The sequence below is a fragment of the Tupaia chinensis genome, unplaced genomic scaffold (genome assembly GCF_000334495.1).
Source record: "Tupaia chinensis unplaced genomic scaffold, TupChi_1.0 Scaffold000493_1, whole genome shotgun sequence".
NCBI lineage: Eukaryota > Metazoa > Chordata > Mammalia > Scandentia > Tupaiidae > Tupaia > Tupaia belangeri.
Genome location: NW_006160005.1, coordinates 2,806,564 through 2,811,856, shown reverse-complemented (window position 1 = coordinate 2,811,856; position 5,293 = coordinate 2,806,564).

Sequence of the window (5,293 nt, the reverse complement as noted above, 5' to 3'; positions counted from 1 at the left end):
ATGATACCGCTGTTGCTGGTCCATGGACCACCTTTGAGTACCACTGAGTCGTAGAAGATTCTAGGTAGCACTTTGTTAGAATCTGCTACCATTCAGGAGGCACAGGGTGATAATATCTAGTATTTAGAAATCACTTTTGGGACCAGCAGTTAGTGTAATGGCTATGTCGCTGGACTCCCATGTAGTCAACCGCAGTTCAAGGCCCAGACCTGGTGGCTTAAACTCACGCCAGGCACATGTGCGTGTGTACCCAAGATCCCGAGAAGAGAATGGAGGAGAAGGGATTGTGGAGTGGCCGTCCCCCCTGGGGGGGGATTTCTCGCTTTCTGTCTCTCTGTCTCTCTCTGTCTTTCTGGTGAGCGCATGTGCCCTATAGCAAAAATCTTTAAAAAAAAAATCACTTCTATTCCCTCAATTCCTTCATTATGCAATGAGATAGAAATCTTTGGGTCTTTGCTCCTTTATGGATCTATTTAAAAGGGGAACATTTGTATCAGTCAAATAGCATCAGAGAACGGCTGCAGATAATATTCATTACATACCTACTTTGACTTTAAAGATAGTCCTTGTTCAAATTGAATGTCAAAGATTTGCTTTTTAAGATATAATACCACTTTATAGCTGAACAGTAAAAAGCCCACTGGATCAGGAATCAGTAAAACCATGTACCAGTCTTGCTGCTGGGTCACCTTACAGAGCCAGGTAGCCCCTGCAGACGGCACTGTGAAGTCACTCTACACTCTGTAAGACCTCGCTCTAAGGGGAAGAACACTTAGCAGGGATATCAGGGAAGGACGCACAGGTGGGGTGTTCACTTAGAGGGTAAATGTCTTTGCTGGTTTTGTTTGTTTTTACCATAGGGTTTATGTGCATGCAGAAGAGAGAAAGATAGAGAGAGAAAAAGTGAAAAATCACCCCCTGGGGGGATGGCCATGCTACAGTCCCTTTTCCTCCATTCTCCTCTCAGGATTTTGGGCACACATACACACGTGCCCGGCATGATATTTAAGCCATCGGATCTAGGACTTGAACTGTGGTCAGTCGTGTGCAAATCCAGAGCTCTAGCCACCAAACTATATGCTGGTCCCTAAGCTGGGTATTTTTTAAAGGAGCTAGAGACTACCAGGTATTTATTATTGTTATTGTTATTTAAATATTGTTATTCTTATTATTAAAACCATACCTATATCTTACATGTGGTCTTTTTTTATGTATGATACATTTCATAATACTAACCATTATTTCAAAAGTCAAATGGTGATATTGTCAGCTAGTTAGAGATTGAGAATTTTTTTTGTAAATATCTGGGTTTTTTTTTTAAGTTTATTTATTTCTTCTGAAAGAGAGAGAAAATGAGAACCCTCAGCAGAGTTTTGGCACCACAATCCACCCCCAGCCCTCAGTCAGCCCAGATCATGGGCATATGGTGTAGTTAGGGAGGTCTCTAGAATTGAACTGAGACCCTTCACATGTGGGGTTGTCTCAGAGAGCAATGCTTTTACTGCTGTACCACTATCTGGCCCTAGGCTAATATCTTAATCTATAAATAAGTCCAGCCACAATTTCCTATAAAACAAGGATGTTGATATTTGCCAAACATATACTCATGGCATGAACCTCCAAAGGGGCTTCCAAGTAGCCATTTATGTATTTTATATATGTGTGTGTGACCCTGAGCATGGGAAAATTCCTCAGGTGGCCTTGGTGGCCCTAGGTCTCACCTGAGCAGTACCCAGCTTTAAGCAAACACCACAATGCAATGAATGCTAAGAAGTCCATCTCTCATTCTCTCCCCAGTCACAATGGGAGTCTAGGATTAGAAAAAGCCTGAGGTGCCAGTATGATGAAAGCACTATCCAAGGTACTACAGGGAAGGGAAACACTGACAAAGATGAGCTTGAAAGGTTGGCAGAACTCATCCCTCCATCCCTTAAACTGAGAACCTAGACGAGGCTATTGCCGCTCTGATGGGATAGAGAACCTGGTCTGAAAAGGAAGTATACTGTATGATCCCAGTGATAGGACAGTCTGTAAAAGATGACACTGCAGAGACAGTAAAAAGACCAGTGGTTGCTGGAGACCTAAGGAATGGGTGAAACACAGAGGATTTTGAGGCCAGTGAAACGATTTTGTATGATACTATAATGATAAATGATATCATGCATTTGTCAAAACTCACAGAACTTACAGCATAAACTGTAAATCTTTTTTTATTTTTATTTTTTGAGAGGTTTTTGCCATCAGGCGTGTGCACTCGCCAGACAGACAGAGAGAGACAGAGAGACAGAAAGCGAGAAATCACCCCTCAGGGGGGATGGCCACCCCACAATCCCTTCTCCTCCATTCTCCTCTTAGGATCTTAGGCATGCACGCATACACGCCCGGAGTGAGTTTTAAGCCACTGGGTTCAAGATGCGAACCGTGGTTGACTACATGGAAGTCCAGCGACATAGCCATTACGCTAACTGCTGGTCCCATAAACTGTAAATCTTAACATATGCAAATTTTTAAAAAATCATGCAGGAGGTTAGGGAATCCCAGTAAGGAATGCTGACTTTGACAAGAGATCTAATTATATTACAAAGGTATGAAACATCCTCACTAGAGGACATGGCCAGAAAAGGTACTGAGCTGCGTGACTCTGAAAATGAATAGCATATATAACATAAAAGCAAAAGGACCTTTGCGTAAGCACCATACTTTAGTTGACTAACTTGTTTCCCATAAGGTACAGGTTAATAATTCTGATACTAGCATTCACGTATCAGAATTACTGGAGCTGCAACTGGGCAATAAGTAAGTGAATGATCAATCTTAGGAGCCAGGTTTCTCACTCTTGGAGTAGGAATTATGAGCAAGGGAAAGCGTCTGGATGACTTATGTGGTAATGGATTAAAGTTCATCAGTATAAATCCATGTTTAGCTTAGTATGTAGATTTCCTTAATACATATATTGCTACCTCTAGATCTATCACTTCTTTGCTCTGTCAGTTGAAAAGATCAAAAGGAAATGACACCCCAGTAGCAATAGGCACACCAAGAACTTAGATAACGGTTTCTAATATTGTTGTCTGAGAAAGGAAACCAGTGCTCCTTGGAGAGAAAGCTAGATGAAGAACTGGGAAGGGAAATAAACAAGATGCACCTAGAGCACCTTGTGGCTCGGAAAAGTAAGGAAGTACTAAAATAAGCAACTGTCACACATAATAAGGGGACTATGTCAAAGGTGCCTACGAGCCAGCAGAAAGAGCTCCTAATGGCCTAAACTGGAAAAAATTCAGCAAAAAGATAAAGCATTATTGGATTATGAGCTAAAGTATTAAAAAGATATTCATAAATCTATACTTATATAGATGATTTAATAAATTAGTAAATGATGGAGAAGCAAATTTCCCATGCAGAATTCCAGAATACCCTCAAACAGAAGTATAAGTCCCGCCCCGTAAGTGAATGCTACCATAGTGACTTACTTTTAAAGAGGATAGTTGGAAGATTCCTCAAGGCTCCTGCGAAGTAGTCATTTCAGGGAAAAAAAGAAATGAAGAGTTCCTACTGATAATTCAGCCCCCAGCAAACAAGCTAGCATGGTAGGGAGCTCCTCTATCTAGCCTTCTATCTCTGTCTCTGTGTCTCTCTCTCCTGCTTTCATCTTCTCATTTTTTGTAATTTTTCCTTTTTTAAAAAAAATTTTTGGGGGAGAGGTTTTTGTCATAGGGCGCATGCGCTCGCCAGACAGACAGAGAGAGACAGAGAGACAGAAAGTGAGAAATCACCCCCCAGGGGGGATGGCCACACTGCAATCCCTTCTCCTCCATTCTCCTCTCAGGATCTTGGGCATGCATGCACACGCGCCCAGTGTGAGTGTAAACCATCGGGTCCAGGACTCAAACTATGGTCGACTACGTGGGAGTCCAGCGACATAGCCATTATGCTAACTGCTGGTCCCCACCCCCTTTTAAAATTTTTTTAAAGGTAAAGTGTTTCTCTTGCTCTCAGCTCTGCCTTTTGTCTTGTTAATAATCCCCTCTGGTCCTCCCATCCAGGTAGAAGAGGCAAGGCCTTCAGTAGAAGATTCCTCATGGCTCCTGCGTGCACCACGCATTTTTCTATTTTGTGCCCCCCTCTTTTTTAAAAGAAAAACAATAATTTTTCAGTTTTTTTCTGTCTTTTCTTTTTTCTGTTTTTTGTTTGTTTGTTTGTTTGTTTGTTGTTGTTTCTCTCTCTCTTTTTCGTCTTCTTTTCTCTCATCTCTCCACTCCTCAGATGGTTAGAAATCACCGCAGGACCACAAGAAATATGGGAAAGCAAGAAAATACCTCTCCTCCAAGGGAAAAAAATAACTCCTCTTCATCCACAAGCAGTTCAATGGAAATCAGGGAAATGTCTGATAAAGAATTTAGAACATTCATAATGGCGAAGCTAACAGAGATGGAAGAGAAGAAGAGAGACAATGAACTGCAAAAGAGAAAGGAGAAAGAAGTTGATGAGTTCCAGGAGGTGAGGAAATTCTTACAAGATCTAAAAGAGGAATTACATACTTTAAAAAAGAATCAAACGGAACTGTTAGAGATGAAGGTTATAATACAGGAAGTCAAAAGCTCCCTTGAAAGTATTAAAAAGCAGGCTAGATTATACAGAAAATAGAATCTCAGACATAGAAGAAAAAATTGCTGGCCTAGAAAAATCCACCATGAAGACCAAGAAAAAGGTCCAATGATTTGAGAATAATATACGAGAAGTACTAGATACCATCAAATGTCCCAACATTCGGATAATTGGCATTCCAGAAGGTGAAGAGACTCATAAGGGCATTGATAATCTATTCCATGAAATCCTGCAAGAAAACTTTCCAAACCTAGAAAGGTACTCAGAGATCCAGTCCCAAGAAATACAAAGGACCCCAAATAGAATCAACCCAAGAAGATCTTCTCCAAGACACATTATAGCCAGGTTGACCAAAAACACAGACAAAGACAAGATAATAAGATTGGAAAGAGAAAAAACATCAAGTTACCTACAAAGGATATCCCATCAGGCTGACAGCAGACCTCTCATCGGAAACAATGCAAGCGAGGAAAGAATGGGAAAATATATTCAAAGTGTTAAGAGAAAAGCAATTTCAGCCAAGAATACTGTACCCGGCAAGATTATCTTTCATGTGGGAAGAAAAGACAAGAACACTCTCAGATAAACAAAACCTGAAAGAATTTACTTGCACCAGACCAGATCTCCAAGAAGTTCTCAAGGGTGTGCTATATCAGGAAAATTAAATACAGACACATGGAAATAAGAG